At 45.1% G+C, this 20771-nt stretch overlaps 1 protein-coding gene across 3 annotated transcripts in view; it reads left to right on the forward strand.

Moving 5' to 3' along the window:
• The first annotated feature begins 549 nt into the window (after positions 1-549).
• LOC134380170 (protein FAM234A-like) overlaps positions 550-20771 on the forward strand; it is a 39462-nt gene continuing 19240 nt past the window's right edge. For 2 of the 3 annotated variants that reach the window (XM_063099765.1, XM_063099767.1), the window contains exon 1: positions 12407-12480. The gene's annotated coding sequence lies outside the window, so the exon portion shown is untranslated. Of the gene's footprint in view, positions 585-12406; positions 12481-20771 lie in introns of those variants that run through there. The other variant, XM_063099766.1, reaches the window with a different exon arrangement.

A 20771-nucleotide genomic window follows, 5' to 3' on the forward strand; every position in this document is an offset into this window, starting at 1 on the left:
AGCTTGAGGGCCGAGCCCGTGGCGCACTGGGGAGAGTGCGGCGCTGGGAGCGCGGCGACGCTCCCGCCGCGGGTTCGGATCCTATATAGGACTGGCCGGTGCACTCACTGGCCGAGTGCCGGTCACGAAAAAGACAAAAAAAAAAAAAAAAAAAAGAGAAAAGCTTGAGAAATCTCCCTGTATTAAAACAAGCTTGTGTTCATCAAAAGACACCGCACAGTGAGTGACAAGACAAGGCGCAAGCAGATGTCGGTGGCGCACGTCACCGACAGAAAGACACGAGCCCCGGCAGAGAGCCGGCTGGAGCGAGCGGGAGCGGCCTGAGGAGTGGGGCCTGGCAGCCGCCGGGCAGGAGCCCACGCGGCAAACTCACCGGGGACGAAACCGCACGCGCCCGCGCCAGCGACGCGGCCCGCGGTCTTGCAGGGGAGAGCCCCGCGGGGGGGCCGCGCCGCCACGAGGGTTGCCCGGCAACCGGGGCTGGGCCGCGGGAGGGGCGTCCTCCACTTCCGCCCCCGCCCGCCGCGACCGGAAGTGGCGCTAGGGGCGGGGGCGGGGCCGGGGCGCAGCATCGGCGGCGGCAGGTGAGTGAGCGTGGCCCGGCCCCTCGCGCGCCCGCCGGGCCCCCATCCTCGCTCTCGGACGCTCTCCGGGCCTCGGCAACCCCGGCCCCGCGCCCCCGCCGCGGGGTCTGACCCGCTGGAGACCCGCCGCGGGGTCCGGGGAGGCTTCTGAAGTGGGAAGAGTGCGATGCGGCGGGAAGTCCGTCGGGACGCCTGTGGCCGGCGTCGCGGGGAGGTGACCGCCGCCTGCAGACGTCCAGAGAGTCTGCCTCGAGCAGACCGGCGCGGTCCAGGGCGGGTACTCAGGCCGCTGCGGGCTCTCCCGGAGGCGCTCGTCCTGCCCGAGCCTCCGCTCCACGCTGAGCGCGCAGTGTCTGTCCTCGAAGGCGACCGATCTGCAGGAGGACGTATGATAGATACGCAAAGTGGGGAACGTGCGAAAGAAAAGTGCAGCGCAGGGAAGGGGGAGACGGTGGAGACGGCCCTGGCTCCCGTGCACATGTATCTGGGCACTGCGCCAGAGCTGAGTTCTCGTTGCACTGATTGCGATGCTTTTTGCTTCAGATGTCAAGAATCCATGAAGACTAGTTCAAGCAATGGGAGGATTTCACTGGCTTTCATTCTGGAAAGTCCAGACACCAGGAATAGGATGGGGTCAAGGGCTTGAATGTGATCATCAGGACTCAGGAATGATGGGGGATGTCTTATTAGTCCTCCACCCACTCATATGCCTCCTCTCTGCCCAGTTTCCCTCTGTAACAAATTAACACAAAGTTAATGGGTTAAAACAGCAGTTATCATCTAACAGTTTTTGTGGGTCAGGAATTCAGCAGGGGCTTACCTAGGTGATTATGGTTCAGGGTCTTCCATGGTTTGCAGGCGAGGTGTTGGCGGGGGTTGCAATTATCTAAAAGCTTGACTGGGCTGGAGGGTCTGATTCCAAGGCGGCTCATTCACGTCACTGGAGGCCTTGCTGGCTGTTGGCAGGAACCCTTTTTTCCTTGCCTCAGGAAAGACCAATGTACTCACGTGGTAGTTGTCTTCCCTCAGAGCAAGTCATCTGAGAGAGAGAGGGAAAGGTGGAAACCACAATACCTTTTATAACCTAGTTTTGGTATTCTAACACTATTTCTTCCATCACATACTATTTGTTAGTATTACTAAATACAAAGGATTTCATTTTCTGAAAGGAGGCATATCAAATAGTTTGTGAAGGTATTTTAAAATCATTTTACAGCTCTGAGCCCAGTTCTGACCAAATCATGATGATGAATATCTGGGGGTAGGTGGGTAAGGGAGAAGTGGGAGGGAATGGAACCAATTTTTTCTGTATTTTGTATGTTTTCTTCAACATGTAACCAACCAATCAATGTCTTGTCAATATAGTCAGCCAATCCATCGACCTCAAAAAAATAAATTACCATACATACCCATTATTACTCCTGTGGACAAAGAGTACTTAGTCCCTGTATTCTAGCTGTAGTTCTGGACCTAATATACATCTGGGCCCTAATCTCTGTGAATCTAAGTAGTTAATTAGGCCTGGGTAGGGAGTCTTCCCCAAAGTGGCCCAGAACCACATTGTCTGAGCATGTGGGAAAGTGGATTTCCCCAAGGAAAATCAATGTGCTGTTGCTAGAGAGAGAGAAGGAATGGATGGATGTCAGGTGGTCAGAGTAACCCTCACATCTGATATATACTATCTATTGCTGATCAGCTTTTAAAAAAGTTTTTTTTATTGAATCAAAATTGATTGTACATATTTTTGGGTTTCAACATTGAGATATGTTGATCAAATCAATATTACTAGCATATATATTGTTACAAATTATAATTATTCTTTATGCCCCGTGTCCAATCCCTCCTCATCCCTCTTTCTCTCTCCCTCCCCTCCTCCCGCCTCTAATCACCCTAGATTTCTTCTCTCCTTCTGAAAGAATAATGGTCAGTCTGTTGATTTGCTGCCCAAATGATCTGTCCAATGCTGAGAGGCACGATCAGGTCCCCCAACACTATCATAGAGCAGATGTCTCTTCCGTCACTCACTATGAAATGGGCTCTGTGTAGACAGACATCCTCCTCCTTTCTTATCTCTGCTGATGACTCTCCTTGTGTAAACTCACTTCAGTGGTTGGCGGACCATCTGCGTGGTGGTTGTAGCATCTAGCTACCTTTGCGGCAGCCATGGTTATAGAGGTAGCTATGGTGGGCCACCCACATGGAGGAGATGTTTTTGGCCTGCTCTGTGGTGCTGGCAGTGTGCCTGGTTGTGGAGAGTGTCTGATCCCCAGTTCCATGGCCTGGGTCGCCGAGACTGGCATGGTGTGCCTGGTTGTGGGAGGGGGGTCCAGTCCCATTCTCCATGCCCTGGATTCCCGAGTGGGCCCCGAGGTGCTGGCACGGGGTGCCTGGTTGTGGGAGGGGGACTCCGGTTCCAGGCTCCCTACCCTGGGTACCTGGGTGGGCCCTGAGGTGCTGGCACAGTGTGCCTGGTCATGGGAGAGGAGTCCGGTCCCCTTCTCCATGCCTTGGGCCCCTGAGCAGGGCCCTGATGTGCTGTCCTGGAGTGCCTGGTTGTAGGGGGGTCCAGTCCCCAGCTCCTTACCCTGGGTCCATAGGTGGGCCCTGAGGCACTGGTGCAGTGTGCCTGGTTGTGGGAGGGGGGGTCTGATCCCTAGCTCCATACCATGGGTCCCCTTGTGGGCCCCGGGGCACTGGCATGGTGTGCCTGGTTCTAGGAGGGGGGTCCAGTCCCCTTCTCCATGCCCCAGGTCCCTGGGCAGGCCCCGAGGTACTGGCACAGTGTGCCTGGTTGCGGGAGGGGGGTCCAGTCCCCTTCTCCATGCCTCAGGCCCCTGGGCAGTGCCCTGATGTGCTGTCCCTCTGATCAGCTTTTAAAAGTCTGCTCCTGCAAGCTGTAGATTTCAAAACATATGGTTAATGAATGCGTTAATAAATTACTTCCAAGAAAAGTTGATGAGCAGAGCACAGCAAGAAATTGACACTTATTTAGACATGTGAATGTGTGTTTATTTTACACCAGGCACTATGCTTTGTCTTCAGGAAGCAAAGACAGTAAAAACAAGTCTGTGCCCTCAAGTTTCTCATGTGGCTCAGCGAGTACAGGGCAGAGTGAGGGGCACACAAAGCTTGAGGAGCATGAGACAGGGTGAGTTGGGCTTTGAAGACACGCATGAGTTTCTAGATGAAGAAGGGCAGATGAAATAGCATGTGCACAAGAACAGCAATGTGACTCGGGGATACATTGGCTGGAACAAGTGTTGGCAGGGATGACACTGGAGAGGTGGGCAGGAGCCAGGTGGTGAGAAGACCTGGAGCTAAGCTAGGGTGTTCAAGCCTTGTTCTAAAGTTGTGATGAGTCATTCAAGAATTTTAAGCAGGGGAATGACATGATCAGGAAAGATTTTAAGAAAGATGTCTCTTGCAGCATCAAGGCAGGAAGATTTGAGGGGACTACAGAAATCTGGGTGAGAAGTTGTAAGAATATGACCTAAAGCAGTGGTTGTTGAAAGGAGGGGCTAAAATGAAGAGATAGATAAGGATCTACAGGATTTATTGGATGTTTCAAAATGTACTGTGTGTCTCACTCAAAATTGATCTTTAAAAAACCCACAGACTTGGTAAATTTTGTTCCCACTCCCGCTTTTTTTTTTTTCTGACCAGTAAGGGGATTGCAACCCTCCGCACAGTGTCATCTGCACCACGCTCAGCCAGCGAGCACCCACTCCCACTTTGTAAAGTTCTTCATGGAACTTAGGCTATAAAGATGTTTTAAAAAATGCCAACTCCTAACCAAATAATGAGGAAACAGATGCTGAGAGATCAAGTGACTTATCCCTGAAGTGGAGCAAATTTAAAAATAATCAGAGATGGGCAAAGGAGGACATGTGCTGACATATAGGTGAAAATGATTGACTATATGTTGATAATTGTCAAAAGAGGTAATGGGTACATGGGTCTGGTGTTCTCCACTTTTGTGAATGTTTAAACGTTTACATGATGAAAGGTTTTTAAAATTATGATTTTAAAAAAGCAAATTGAAGCTAAGTCCTCCTCATCTTGTAGAGTTGATCAAAAGTGATCAATTAGAGTTACATTTTATCGGGCCGAGTCCGTGGCGCACTCGGGAGAGTGCAGCGCTTGGGAGCGCAGCGACGCTCCCGCCGCGGGTTCGGATCCTATATAGGAATGGCCGGTGCACTCACTGGCTGAGTGCCGGTCACGAAAAAGACAAAAAAAAAAAAAAGAGTTACATTTTATCTTTTTCAAGAGCTTTTAAAGCTCTACCCCTCACTCCCCAATGTGAGGACAAGAATGAACTGCACTGATTTGTGGGGGAGTCCCAGGAAACAAAATCTTCCTGAGAATTCAGGAAAGAGGCTTACTCCATGTTATTTTCTGGAGAAACATACAAAACTTATTCTGGGTAGTAATTGCTATTCTGAAATGCAGATAGCTGTTTATGTAAGCTATCCTCAATTACTTTAAAAGTTTTCAGTTATGTAAAGGAAAGGAGCTTGTGTTGAGGTTTTTAAGTACTGATCGCATGTGCTGTGATACTTTTGCCTTTGTTGGGGAACCATGACCTTAAAATTTGTTCTCATTCGAAAAAATGATTATGGGCCTCTTTGTCTTGAAATTCTTCTTGGTGAAGAGAGGAAATCGTTGTTCACTGTAAACAATTGAACACTGTAGCTGTCGTTGTCTAACATCTGCTTTGCTCAGCTGAAAAACTGAATGCTGTGTAGTTGGTTATCATGGGTGTCTCTCTCAAATACTTCTTGTTGAATTGCTATCAAAATACATGGACTTGAGGGCTGGCCCGTGGCTCACTCGGGAGAGTGCAGTACTGATAACACCAGGGCCACAGGTTCGGATCCCTATATAGGGATGGCCGGTTAGCTCACTGGGTGAGCGTCACCAAGTCAACGGTTAAGATCCCCTTACCGGTAATCTTTAAAAAAAAAAAAAAAAAAAGGACTTGCAGCACAAATGTTGCTGTCCAAAAATAAATAAAACACATATCACTCCTGGCAGTGACACAGGCCATATAATGTAAAAGACATTCTTAAATCATTTGTATATATGAGGATTCTTCAAAAAGTTTGTGGAAAAATAGAATTAAAAGATAATATGAATCTTTCCATGAGCTTTTTGAAGTACCTTCATATCACAGCTAACTTTAGGAACAAGCATTTGGGCACACTTGAGATAAGATTTGTTAGTGATTGCAGATCATGAAGTCTTTTGGAAACTTCTGGTCCTGGAGTGAAGAGAATTATTGTGAGTTATCTTATTCATCTTTTTGTCTAGAGATAATGTAGTAGATTTAATTATGTCCCCAAAACTCACTGAACCTTGAATTGTGTCCCCCAGGTTTTATGTATTAGAAACTTGGCCCCCACTGTGACTATTAAGAGAGTGGGAAATCCTATTATGGTAATTGAAAGGTGGAGCCTTGAAGAGGTGTTTAGATTGTAGGACCATGCTGTAGTGAATGGTTTAAAACTGGTGGTCAGGGGTATGGTTTTGAGGGCTTTAAAAGAAGAGATAAGTGAGTCTGTCTTGCTCTCTCATTCTCTCTGCTCTCTCTGCTCTGCAATTTTTGCAATATGATACTCTGTATGCCATTACTATCACCACCACTAAGACTGTCACCAGCTGTGTTCCCTGGACTTTAGACTTCCCAGCCTCAGAAACTGTAAGCAATAAATTTTGTTTTCTTTATAAAATACCCAGTTCCATGTATTTTGTTATAAGCAACAGAAACTGACTAATACAGATATGCTGCATAAAATTCTCTTAAGTCCATTTAAATGATATTTATTTGAATGCCTACTATGTGTTTGGTTCAGGGGACATAGCAGACATCATCCTGTCCTTAAATAGCTTTTGCTCTGTTGGGTAAGAGGAGTATGAAAAGTGCTTTCAAAGAAAAATACTGAGTTCCCTAAGGTGGAAGGTGGTTAACCAGGGTCAGCAGGGGTCACACCAAAGTTCTCCAAGGCTTGATGCTGTTTAAGCTGAGACTTGGAGGACTAAATGGAGAGAGGACATTCCAAGCGGGAGGACCAGCATGTGGGAAGTGCTGAAAATTAGTGTCCCTCACTCATCAAGGCATGGTACAAGCTAAGTGTCCAAAGGCCATCAGCAGGCAATTCACAGACAAAAGGTGTTCTTTTAATCTGTGTAGACGTCCGAGGAACATATGACAAGGTGCAGGATATTGTGTTCTAGGTAATTCCTATCTGTTGGAAAAGTAATCCGTCTGAGTGGGAATTAGGGGCAGGAGTTCTCCAGCTGAGTCTATGCTGCTCTTACTCCAACCTTAAGAATGATTCTTGACTTTATCAATGTGTAGTGCTAGAGTGGGGAGGTGAATCTTTTTTTTTTTTTTTTTTTTTTAAATCCATTCAGATTCTGTTAGTGATGGAGTTTGGATGTGCTGTCACCTCCAAAACTCATGTGGAAATTTGATCTCCAATGTAGCATTGTTGGCCATTGATTGAGTCATGGGGGCGGATCCCTCATGAATGGATTAATGCTCTCCCTGGGGGAGGGGGGATTAATGAGTGAGTTCTCGCTGGATTAGTTCCCGCAAGAGCTCGTTGCTTAAAAAGACCCTGGCACCTTCTCTCTACTGGTTCCTCTCTCGCCATGTGATCTCCTTGTACCCGCTGGCTGCCTGCCACTTTTCCGCTATGAGTAGAAGCAGCCTGAAGCCCATGCCAGATGCAGCTGTCCCAGAATCGTAAGCCAAATAAACCTCTGTTCTTTATAAATTACCCAGTCTCAGGTATTTCTCTTATAGCAACAACAAAACGGACTAAAACAGTAACAGGTGAAACTAAGTAGTAAAGTTAGTCTATTATCAGCACTTTTCTCTAAGTCTTCCCTAAATACTTTCAACATTTAAAATATCATCTGGTGTTTCCTCCAATCTTCTTCCCTGCTTATTTAAATGTGTTTTTTTTTTTCGGGCCCACCCCGTGGCTCACTTGGGAGAGTGCAGCACTGGTAGTGCCAAGGCCGCATGTTTGGATCCTATATAGGGATGGCCAGTGCACTCACTGGCTGAGCGTGGTGCAGACCACCCCGTGCCAGGGGTTGCAATCCCCTTACTGGTCAAAAAAAAAAATGTGTTATTTTTCCTCTCTTTTTTTTATAATTTGCAGGTAAACTTTTCCCCTCTCGTTTTATTTACTTATTTAATTTGAAAGTGCCCTTGGTTTAAAAATATGTCTGTTTTGTAAAATTGTCATTCTGATGAGCTCGAGTAATGCAAGAAGTAGTAAGTGTTCTTTGCATGGTGGTGTGCATTCAGCCAGCTGTACAGTACGGAATTTCTGGGCAAACGGAAGTGGACCTTCTTTATTCCTTCGCTGAGATGAAACTGTAGGCCCAAGTCCTTCTCAAAGTTTTCATATAAAACCAAAGTTATGATTTTTTTTTTTTTTTTTTTTTTTAAAGATGACCGGTAAGGGGATCTTAACCCTTGACTTGGTGTTGTCAGCACCACGCTCAGCCAGTGAGCAAACCAGCCATCCGTATATCGGATCCGAACCCTGGGCCTTGGTGTTATCAGCACCGCACTCTCCCGAGTGAGCCACAGGCCGGCCCCAAAGTTATGATTTTTTAAGAATGCAGTTAAAACTAAACAAAAATTTTACTTAATTTAAACCGATTTTTAAATTATGCAAACTATCTTTAGATTGAAGTGCTTAATTTTGAAAGTCAGATCTCGGCCGAGCCCGTGGCGCACTCGGGAGAGTTTGGCGCTGGGAACGTGGCGACGCTCCCGCCGCGGGTTCGGATCCTATGTGGGAATGGCCGGTGCACTCACTGGCTGAGTGCAGGTCACGAAAAAGAAAAAAAAAAAAAATGAAAATCAGATCTCTTTGGCTTATCTCTTTCATTAAAATTCCCCTGAAAGAATGTTATAAAATTCAAAATTTAAGAATTGGTGTGGGGGGAAAGGATATCTTTTAAGCAACCTAAAATTATCTTTTCTTCAAAAATATAGTTTTTAGGGCCAGCCTCGTGGCTTACTTGGGAGAGTGCGGCACTGGTAGCGCTGAGGCCGCGGGTTCGGATCCTATGTAGGGATGGCTGGTGCGCTCACTGGCTGAGCATGGTGCAGACGACACCATGCCAGGGTTTGCGATCCCCTTACTGGTCAAAAATATATATATATATATAGTTTTTATAAAATTCTGAAGTAAAAAATATTAGAATCCCTATTTTTAAAATATCTGAAGAACTGCCAGTTATTCTGGCTTTTCTTTTTTTTTTTGGCAGCTGGCCCTTGTTGTTAAGACCCTGTGCTCTAACCACGTGAGCTAACTGGCCAGCTCTTATTCTGGCAGTTTTTATGCTGCTCTTCCTAGAGTTTTTATGCTTTCCTAGTTAAAAAGACAATTAGGATGAGACTCTCAGAGAAAAAGGAGACACCCATGATTTCCTTTCTGCATATACTCTGTTATTCCTGTCACCTTGAAATGTTAATGAGCTGCACAAACCTGCTTGGTTTTATTGTTCTTCCCCATAATCAGAGTTTCCACTTTGGACTGACAGCTGATGTGGCAGCCACAGTGACCTTGAGCAGACCAGTAGCTGAGTGTGGTTTCCTGATGGTTTTATTGCTCCAGGGGAATAAGCTGTTTGAAAAGCATACACAGAGATTACGTGTTTAACTTTAGGTTATCTTATTGTCACGTCTTTTACCTTAGTCAGTGTGTACTCATATCATACGGGTGCATTTTCTTTCTGATCCCTCTTATTTTTCTTTACTTCTTTTTTGTTTTGCATGACATTAAGTCAAGAAATGGATTTGAAGTTATTATTTCAGAAGCTCAGAATTGATAGGAGAAAAACGTAGTCAATGACTGACTGAAAATTCCATGAATCATTTTCCAGTTTCCGTCCTCAAGATTGCCAGCTTGTTAGAAGTGACGGAAAAGAACACTGGATGCAAATGAGGTGAAGACACAGATCTCTTTTTCCTTTAGCATCTTGTCTTCATTTGCTATATCTTAACGGCTTTTCTTTTCTGGCTGCTGGCCAGTACAGGGATGGAACCCTGGACTTTGGTGTTATCACCACGCTCTAACCAACTGAGCTAACCAGTAAGTCTGACCAGCTTTTCTTTTAGATGAAGAGGTTCTTAACTCCCTTTCAGTGTCTTGAAAGTATTCAATTTCATGTATATGTACACAAATTCAGATTTTATTTTTGATTTAAGACATCTGTTGACTTCAAGTTAATAAATGTTAGCAGTTCCCTAGGACTCAGGTTCTCACTTCTCATGGTGAATTTTTCCAGTGTAGAGATACACATTTTTGTCCCTAGGTTGGAAGTTTCAAAAGCCTCTGTCTTTTAAGTGGGAACGGTTATTTAAAGCCCATAAGGCCCACTGGATATAAGTCTTTCCTGTGCTAGCAAATGAACTAATAAACACACTTGATATCAGGGATATAGTTTGCTCTATGTTTGTGATTTGCAGATGATTTGTTGTGGTATTAGAGGCAAAATGCCTTTTAAGTTTCTCTTATCCCCCTCTTTATGTGGAATTTAACAAAAAGCAGTTGCAATTTGAAACAAAAAGGAAAAAAGCCAGAGTTTATAGAAATACAAATTCAGTTTAGGGAGGAACCTCAGGTGATTAGGTTAGTGCTTTGAGCTACTTCTGTTACTTTTGCCATGAGCCAGGTGGACAGCAGTACCCTGACTCAATTCTAGTGTCATCCTGGTGCTCTCTGTGGTGGAAATGTAGACTTTACCCAGCATTGTCTCCGTGTGGTTCTGAGACTCTTCCTCTGTTCCTAATGGCAGGCCAGAGTGAATACACTCCTCTGTGGGGTCTGGAAGCTTCCTGGCTCCTAACAGGAAATAGTTTTGTGTTCTGTTCCCAAAGTCTCCAGAAGTTACCATGTTCACCCTGCACTTTGCTGCCAGGTAGCCAGAGGGCTCTAGCACTTGGTGTTCGAGAAGCTCTGGGGCATTTGGGATGGAGAGGCTGAAAAGTAGGGCCAGCTGGGGAATCCGGTGGGGATAACTTCATTCAGAAGATGTTATGCCCTCTTCCTTCTACAGTATTCTTGTACTACACTAGAAAGAACCCTGAGAAAACCCAGGTGATGGCCTGTGAAACTGAAAAGTACCTACTTAGGGAGCCCACTCATATGTCAAAAGCTTTAGGTTAACACTAGGATTGAGAAGTTACATTTTTGGGTTATTAGCTTGTTGAGTGTTTTTTGGGGTTTTTTTTGTGTTTTTTTTTAATAGCTAAATGGCTCGACTCTCTGTGGTTCTGAGCGCAGGTGTTGAAGTACAGCAAGGAGGGGGCCTGGCTCATGTCCGCCTGACCTGGAGTCCATGGAGGACTTTGCTCTGGCAGTCAGGTCTGCTGAAGCTTCAACTAGTGCTCTGGGTGTTTTTAATGACCACAGCAGAGAAAAACACGAATACCTTCCTGCCACTGATGACCAAATCTTTACACTGGTCTCATACTGTCCTATTTGCAAAGTGGGTGAACTGCGAGCTGGCTGTCTGCTATTTGCAAAGTGGGTGAACTGTGAGCTGGCTGTCTGCCTATGTTGCCTTTAGTAACCACCCCTGCCGCCAGGGCCTTCAGAAACTACCCCTGTTTTCTGGTGGCAGCTGATAGAGTTTCCTGGAAGAAAGTTTTACCTGGAGATCCTATGAATTTCTGATGAGTTTTTTAATTTTCAAAAGACAGTCCTTATCCAAGGTAAGCACTCCCACACGCCACTTCCAGAGCAAGCATGAAAGCGTGTGTAGAGAGTGTTCGGCAGTAAGAGGTCCATCCTTTTGGGCGTTTACACTGTGACCCCTTTGTCTGGCTTAGTGACCCTTCGTGAACTCCAGCGTTTGCTTTGTGCTCCAGGTGTTTTGGGGTGTCATCATAAATGAGTTAGGCTGTGAGGAACTACAAGTGTCTTTTTTTCTGCAGTGGAAAGGGAAATGAAGGCAGTGGGTGGTTTTCAGGAAGCCAGTAATTATTTTGAAATAGAGAACTGGAGCCAGCCAGGCTTTGGCGTTTCTTTCAGTGTGTCTTCAAGTTACCACAAAAATCACTATTGTTGGTATTCTTCCCAAAACAAACAAAACAAAACACAAAAGTCCCCTGCCTTTGGAACAAAATAGCTTTATAATTAGGTGGCTTTGAGGCATTAAGCAGGGCTGCCTGTGGAGAAGCTGCTGCTTCCTTTTATTATTTATTTATTTATTACTCACCTGTCTTTGGGCAGCCGGCCAGTATGGGACGCTCCTTCCTTCTAAACTTGTGTGAGCCTCTGACCCCACCCCCTTGCTAAAGGTTTATTTATTTTTAAAACTTTTTATTTTGAACTAGTTATAGATTCACATGACGTTGCAAAAATAGTACAGAGCTGTCCCTTGTACCCTGCAGGCAGCCTCACTGAGTGGAAGCAGCTTGCTGAACTGTAGGCATTATGAAAAGCAGGAAACTGGCACAATGCAGTTAACTAGACTCCAGACCGTACTTCACCAGTTTCTGCGTGCACTCATTTCTGTGTAGGTCTGACTTTATGAAATTTTATCACAAATAGTTCTTTGTGCAGTCAGCACCAAAATCAAGACACAGAACTGACCCAGCATGACAGAGGAACTCCTGTGCTACTTCGCAGTCCAGGACTCCTAACTGCGGACAGGTTTTCTTAAGACTTCTTTGAGCACATGGATACTGTCTCACTACCCATTTTTCCTGCATCATTGTGTTCAGCTGCAGACTTCATGGTGGTACCTGTGTGGTTTACCCTTCGAGACCCAGCTAAGGTGGATGATTCTAGAGAGAATGAACTGCTGGATATTCCTGAGTGAGGAGTGAGGTTCTCTCTCCATCTGTCTAAATCAGGTTTGTTTTTAAGATTAATAAATTTATTTTATTTCAATTGGGTAGGTGGTCTCTACCCAGTGTTTTTCTCTTCAGTTTTTTCTCATAAAGAATAGAAACCATCAGAGAAGGGTCACAGTGTCTTGCACCTATTTTTTATAAAGTATCTACACTGGGACAGAAGTCTTAGAAGTCTATTTTTTTTTTTTTTTTGTCTTTTTCGTGACCAGCACTCAGCCAGTGAGCGCACTGGTCATTCCTATATGGGATCCGAACCCCCGGCGGGAGAGTCACCGCGCTCCCAGCGCAGCACTCTACCAAGTGCGCCACGGGCTCGGCCCTTAGAAGTCTATTAATGATTGAAAGAAAAGGAGGGGGCCGAGCCCGTGGCACACTCGGGAGAGTGCGGCGCTGGGAGCGCAGCGACGTTCCTGCCGCGGGTTCGGATCCTATATAGGAATGGCCGGTGCACTCACTGGCTGAGTACTGGTCACGAAAAAGGCAAAAAAAAAAAAAAAAAGAAAGAAAAGGAGGGAGGGAGGGAAAGGAAAGAGAGAAAGAAAGAAGGAGAGAGGGAGAGAAAGAGATAGAGGGAGAGAGACAGAGAGAGATAAAGGGGGGAAAAGAAGGAAGGAAGGAAGAAAAGAAAGAAAATAAATTGTTCAGGGCAGTTTAAGAATAAGCCACTAATGTATACAGAGACGGTAAGAGTCCTCGCTCTTGAAGAGACAACAGTCAAGTCAGAGATTTAAGACCAGGTTCAGGTTCAATCTCTAGTTACAGAATGTCAGGTTTAGAAGGAAACTCAAAGGTCACCTCCTAAGATGTCCCTAGCAGGTGGTCTCTTCACCCTGTGTTTTACCCTGCATTTAAGGGGGACTGTTATCTCCCAATGAGGGTGTTATGGTTTGTCCACACCAAAGCTCAAGTTGACATCTGATCCCCAGTGGCAGTGGGAGATGGTTGTTGAGAAGAGCTTGGCACCCCTGTCTCTTGCCATGTGATCTCCTTGCGCCCAACTCCCCTTTTGTTTTCCACTGTGAGTGGAGGCAGCCTGAGGCCCTTACCAGAGGCAGCTGCCCCAGAATCAAGATCCAAATAAACCTCTTTTCTTTATACATTACCCAGTATCACATATTGTTATTGCAGCACAAAAACAGACTAGTACAGAGATTCACTGTTGGGCTCAGTGCTGACAAAGTTCTTTCTTACTTTACCTGGAATACTCCTACGGCTTCTATCCATTGGCCTGGGTGCTATTGCCGCCCCTTCCACGTGAAGCCTTTCAAACATTCAAAGACATTTCAGGGCAGATTTTAATATATCATGTTTATGGATCATTTAGTATTGACTCCAGTCAACAAAAATAACCCCGTGAGGCAAGACTTTGCCTGGGATGAGGAATGTGGCCTTTTGGCATTGCTTATGGTGAGACATAGAGAGGCCTGGGCTCACCCAGTAAAGGCAGGAAAACCTAGATATAACATTTTCCTGTTATTTCTCTACGTATATTTATTTGTTTATTTATTTATTTAGATGGCTGGCCAGTATGGGGATCTGAACCCTTGACCTAGGTGTTATCAGCACCGTGCTCTACCAGTTGAGCTAACCAGCCAGGCCTATTTCTCTACATTTAAAAGATAGCCAGGGGGTAGTTTCTATTTATTTTTTCCATAGGACTCTGTGCAGTGTGCTAGTTGCTATCTCCGAACTTCTCTAGGTCACTGGTGAGAGTGTGGGGTGGGGGGGCAGAGAGAGAATTGACCAGCACCTTGAAGGCCCAAGGACATTGGGTTGTTTACAGAATTGCCAGTATGGGAGTGCCCAGCCTGTCTTGGGAGGATCCCCACTGTGAGCGTCTTGTGGAAGGCAGACAGCAGTGTCCTAACCAGACTGCCCTGTGGCCACAGCCATGCTGGAGGCTCAGCCACCTGTCCTGCCTTTGCACCTGCCATTTTCTGAATGTGTCCCTTGTCTTCCCTTCAGTTCTGGGAAGGATCCAATCTCCATCCAACAAATTCGTTTTCTACCTAAATTAGCTATATTTGGCAATCAAGAACCTTGGCTGATTTAGAGAAGTTGGGTAATACAGTCAAGAACCAAATAAGGACGATTCAGTCAAGGACAGACTACATAGACAATGTTAGTCCCATAAGATTATAACAGAACTGAAAAATTCCTATCGCCTAACTCGTGTTTGTGGTGATGCTGATATAAACAAACCTACTGAATGGCCAGTCATATAAAAAAGTATAGCACATACAATTATGTATAGTATGTGATGCTCAATAATGATAAAAACGACCGTGCTACTGGTTTATGTATTTACTATGCTTTTTATCGTTATTTTAGCGTGTACTCCTACGGTTTTTTTTTCCAATTTATTAATATCATTACTTTTTTACATTCTAAGAAGTTGGGGGGAGATGGAGGGGGGAGGAGGGGGGGAGGAGGAGGAAGGGGGGTGTAGACGAGGCCCATGGCAACTCCCTCATTTCAGTAGGGGAAACTAAGGGATTTACAGCAGCAGCTCTGTCATTTCTGGGCTGGATGCAGATGTCAAGGAGGCGCGGCCAAAACCCTCAACTATCCCCCACTGCGCCAGCTCGGGAGCCTGGGGCGCTTCCTGCGATGGCTTTATGGTCATCATTGGGCTGTTTCGGGATGTCAGGAGGCATGGCTGAGGACCACAGCCCTTCCCCATCCCTGGCTTGAGAGTCCAGGGGGTTTCCAGTCCTTCTAGGATTTATAGGTATTCTTTGATGGTGTGATACCTTTACTGGTTAATACCAAACTTTTTCCCTGATCTTTCAGTTCTATGTTGGGTTATTTACTGTTCCCACCACTTAAACTCTGCACTTGAACTAATTTGTTGTCCTTTGCTTACTTTTAAAAGGGAGGGAACTTCCTGTGGGGACCAGTACTTGAGCCCTGTGGTTGAGCTAAATTGCTGCTTTGCTGCTGATTCTCTGGGGAAGGCTATTTGTGCAGCTCAGGTTTTAATTGTTGACCTTAAAAACACTTCCAGGCCTTGTGTGTTCCCGTACACCTGGGTTGTGTGGAAACTCTGGTCTGGGCCTGAGTTTTTTCGGCAAACAGCACCCCTGCAGTTGTATATTCCTAACCAGTCTCCACTGAGTGGGCCTGTGCTGATTGGGGGGGGGGGGGCAGATCAGCTGTCCATGCTGTATCCCAGTGTTCCCCTGGTGGCCTGTCTCCCCCACCACACCAAACATTTCCCATGGGATGGGCCATGCGATGATTCACCAGCCTCTGAGTGGCTCCTTTTTCCGTTGTCTGTGGCTCCTCACTCCTGTGAGGGTCCACGGGAACCCTGTTAGTGTTCTTGCTAGCCTGGGGGCCACCAAGGCCATCTTCTCCCCTGTTGCCTCCAAGCAACTTCATATCCAAAGGGCACAGCTGCAGCTTTTTGCAGCTCCTGCTCAACGCGCTCAGCAGTTCCAGCCTTAAAGTGGCCGTGATTCGAAATGGTGAGAGTGATCCTTTCTCTCATCGTAGCTTCTGCCTTTATGAACACTTTCCTCCTCTTCCCTGAGCTCTAATGGCCCCAGCTTGGCTGTCATTGCTCTTTAATAGTTGTAAATTGGTTGATTGTGGGAAAGAGTGATGCTGGGGACCATCTTTTCCTCCATCTTGACCAAAAGCCTCTTCCTTCCATTTACTAAAAAAAAAGTCAACTGTGAAGCAGCCCCAGGAAGGTCCTTCAGGAGGTGTTCCAGAAGGAGGCATCATTGGGGCCGGCCCGTGGCTCACTTGGGAGAGTGCAGTGCTGACAACACCAAGGCCACGGGTTCAGATCCCTATATAGGGATGGCCGGTTAGCTCACTTGGGAGAGCATGGTGCTGACACCACCAAGTCAAGGGTTAAGATCCCTTTACCAGCCATCTTTTAAAAAAAAAACAAACAAGAGGCATCGTCATTCTAGGGGATGACAGCTCCATGCGTGTTGTTACCCCTGAAGACCTTGCAGTGGGATAAGATGTGGAGGTGGAAACAGTGATGATGACCCTGTCCCTGTGTAGGCCTGGGCTAATGTCTTAGTTTTTAACAAAAAAGTTTAAAAGTAAAAAAAAAATTAAAATTTTTTAAAATAGAAAAATGCTTAAAAAATAGAATGAGGATATAAAGAATATTTTTACACAGCCATACAATGTATTTGTGTTTTAAGCTAAGTGTTATTATAAGAGTTAAAAAGCTTTTAAAAAATTAAATTTATGAAGTAAACAAGTTACAGTAAGCTAAAGTTTATTATTAAAGAAATAAGAATTTTAAAAATGCATTTAGTGCAGCCTATGTGTGCGGTAATGTCCAGGCTTCATGTTCACTCACCAGCGACTCGCCCAGAGCAGTTTCTAGTCCTATGAGCTCCATTCATGGTAAGTGCCCTGTACATGTGTGCCATTTTTTATCTTTTATGTCATATTTTTACTGTACATTTTCTGGGTTTAGAAATGTTTAGATACACAAATACCACTGTGTTACACTTGCCTGAAGTATTCAGTACAGTTATATGCTGTATGGGCTGTCAGCCTAGGAGCCATAGGCTATGCTTCCTGGTCCAGGTGTGTGGTGGGCTGCAACATCTAGACTTGTGTGAACACACTCTGTGATGTTCACCTGATGACGCATTTTGTGGAACATATCTCCGTCTTTAAGTGACACGTGTGTGCCTGCAGTGCCACAGGGAGGAGGTGGTGGGCTGAGGTGTGGACACAGGCACTCACTGCAGAGCCTCGGGCCACAGCTGCTTCACTAGACTGTGCCCTTACCTGAGTGAGTTAGTCTTTTTTTTGGGGGGGGGGGTTGGTTTTTAAAAGATGACCAGTAAGGGAATCTTAACCCTTGACTTGGTATTGTCAGCACCATGCTCTCCCAAGTGAGCTAACCAGCCATCCCTATATAGGGATCCGAACCCATGGCCTTGGTGTTACCAGCATCACACTCTCCCAAGTGAGCCACAGGCCGGCCCTGAGTGAGTGGGTTTCACTCCAGAAATAGCTGTCGGGCATCTCAACTCTGTATTTCTAGATTGTGATTGTTGTGATGAGTTCAAACAAGTGCACCCTCCCTGCGCCAAAAAAAAAAACCAAAAATGTAATTGGCTTTGGGTCACATCTGGTTAGAAAAACCAATAAAAGGCTTCATAAATAAGATGGCATTTGCCATGGGCCTTAAGGGATGGGTGGCATCTGAAAGGGAAGGGGTTTTGAACAGAGAGAATGGCAAATTGTTAGGCTTAGGCTTTCCAGGGCCGCTGCAGGATCTGTAACCCACATCGTGTGAGCAAGAGTTGTAAGTACGAGCTGCCTCAGAAATTTCATGGAAAAATAGAGTTAAAATATAGTACAAATCTTTCCATGATCTTTTTGAAGACCTCTTGTATAGCAGGTGAAAAGCACCCGAATTCAGTTTTTTCATTAATGCTCTTTAGACAGCGAAAGGCTCACACATAGAAAAGTGAATTAGATGTTATTCCAAAGCACAGAACTTGGATCAGGAGAGGTGGTTATGGGAAAGCAGATTTCAGCTCAGAATACGCAGAGTTCCCAGCAATTGGGATGTGCAACACTGTTTGAGCTTCCTCTCCCAGCGTGCTGAGCACAGGCTTAGCCACCATCTGCAGGGCTGTAAAGTGTCTCCCAGACTTTATTTGTGGACCACTCATGAGTTCTGCCATATCTGCACAACATCTATATGGTTATTTTTATTTAATACTTTTTTTTAATCAACTCCCTTTTTCTATTTAAATATACTTTAAAAGGAAATGAAAGGATTGAAGGCACAGGGCACAGTAGGATCTTGGCTGGAGCCCTGAGCCCTGGGCCCCTCAGGCGCTTGCTTGGCCCCCACCCAGCTCCTCCCAGGTCCCCCACAGTCTGGGCTGCAGTTCCGTCACCCCTGAAACTCTCCCACACACCACTGCTGTTCCAGGAAACTGAAGTAATGACACAAAATATCCATCATTTGGTAAAAAGATGTAAACATATATATTCAAGAAGCTGAGCAAACCCCAAACAGTATAAACCCAAAAAATCCATGAAAGCAGCAAGAGAGAACTGACACCTTATTTTTGGAGAAAAGCGGTTCAAATGACAGTGGATTTCTCACTGGAAACCATGAAGGCCAGAGGAAGTGGCATGACGTTTTTCATGTGCTGAAAGGAAAGAGCCTATCACACGTGGATTCTGTGTCTGGTGAAGTTACTCTTCAGGAATGATGGGGAAATAGAGACATCACCATGAAGGAAAACTAAGAATTTGTCACCAGCACACCTTCCCTAAAAGGATGGCTGGAGGAAGTTCTTAGAACAGAAAGGAATGATAAAAAGAAATCTTGGAACATCAGAAAGAAGGAATAGAACTGGCGAAAATGCGGTTAAGTGTCGTAGACTTCTCCTGAGTTTTCTAAATTATGTTTGGTAGTTGAAGCAAAGTGTGATTGTCTGAGTACTCCTCAGCACAAGTAGAGCAAATATAAACACAATTATAAACAGGGAGAGTAGAGAGACTTAGAGCTAAGGTTCCTGCACTTCACGGAACTAGCAAAATGGATGCCAGTGGATTGTGATACATTAAGTGGGTATCATGTAATACCCTAAAAAATCTACACAGAGAGATGCACTCAAAGACGCTATAGATAAACCAGACGAATTCTAAGAAACATTCAAGTAACCCACATGAAGTCAAGAAAAAAAACAACCAAGAAATAGAGGGAACAAACAAAACAAAACAGCAAATTAAAGGCTACATCAATAATTACATGAAAAGTAAATGGTCTGGATACACCGATCAAAGACAGATGGGCAGAGTGGGTAAAAAATACAGGACTTGTGTGCTATCTGAAACTTACTTTAAATATAGTGGTAGGTGGGTTGGAAGTCAAAGGATGGAAAATGATATACCACGCAAGCATTGACCAATAGAAGACAAGAGTGACTGTATTGGCATCAGATAAATATGTTGTGTTGTATTGTGTTGGTGGTGGCTGGCACAGGGATCTGAACCTTTGACCTTGGTGTCATCAACACCACACTCTAACCAGGTGAGCTGACCAACAAGCCCCAGCTAAAGCAGATTTCAGAGCAAGAAAATTACTAGGGACAGAGTAGGACATTACATAATGATAAAAGGTCAATTCACCAAGCAGGTAAAGCAGTCCTTATTATGTATACAGCAAGCAGGACAGCTACAGTCTCTTTAAATATGAGATTACTGTGTGCTTCAGCAGCTGCATTGCTGGGCATTTATCCTAGAGAAATGAAAACTTATGTCCCTACAAAAACTTGTATATGAATGTTCACAGCTACCTTGTTTGTAATAGCCAAAACTGGAAACAACCCAAGAATCCTTCAGTGAGTGAGTGGTTGAACCAATGGTGGTATGTCCATGCTGTAGAATACTACTCAGCAATAAAAAGGAAGGAACTGTTGATACTCACAGCTTGGGTGAACCTCAAGGCCCTTATGCAGAGTGAAGAAAGCCAATTTTAAACTTCACACATTATGGCTGGCCTGTTAGCTCAGTTGGTTAGAGCACCACCTGGTAATGCCAAAGTCAAGGATTTGGATCCCTGTACAAGTCAGCTGCCAAAAAAAAGAAAAAAACTTCACATGCTGTGATTCCATTTACATAACATTCTCAAAATGACAAAATTTTATTTTTTTTATTTTTATTATTTTTTTTTTCAAAATGACAAAATTTTAGAAATGGACAATATGTTGGTGGTCACCAGTGCCTGGGGCTGGTGCTGGGGAGGAGGTGGGTGTGACTAAAGGGACAGCACAGGGAGAGTGTGGTGATGGAACACGCCTGTGTCTTGATATACACGAATCTATACATGTGATAAAATGCTGTGGAACTACATGCATGCATTGGACCCAGTGTCACTGTCTTGGTTTTGATATCATATTATAGTTGTGGTGTAACCACTGGGGGAAACTGGGTGAAGGGTCCACTGGTCCTCTCAGAACAATCTTTGCAACTTCCTTTAAATCTGTAATTATTTCAAAATAGTTAAAAAAGGAAACTATTATTTTTTAAAAACCAGAAGACCATTATCCCTTTCCGTGAATGGAAAGACATTCGTGGAGGTTGGGGGGAACGTATATATACACACAACTGTTGAAATAAACATGTTTGTTACGAACCGCCTTTGTTGTCTCACATACCACTGCTGGTATGGGAACCACTCTTTGTGAAACCCCTGCAGGGGTGGACAGTCAAGACTTCACTGCAAGGCTCTTGAGCAACCTTCCAGTGCAGAGAATCTGTGTTCCTTAGCCAAGTTCACA

Source organism: Cynocephalus volans, chromosome 6 (assembly GCF_027409185.1).
Source record: "Cynocephalus volans isolate mCynVol1 chromosome 6, mCynVol1.pri, whole genome shotgun sequence".
NCBI lineage: Eukaryota > Metazoa > Chordata > Mammalia > Dermoptera > Cynocephalidae > Cynocephalus > Cynocephalus volans.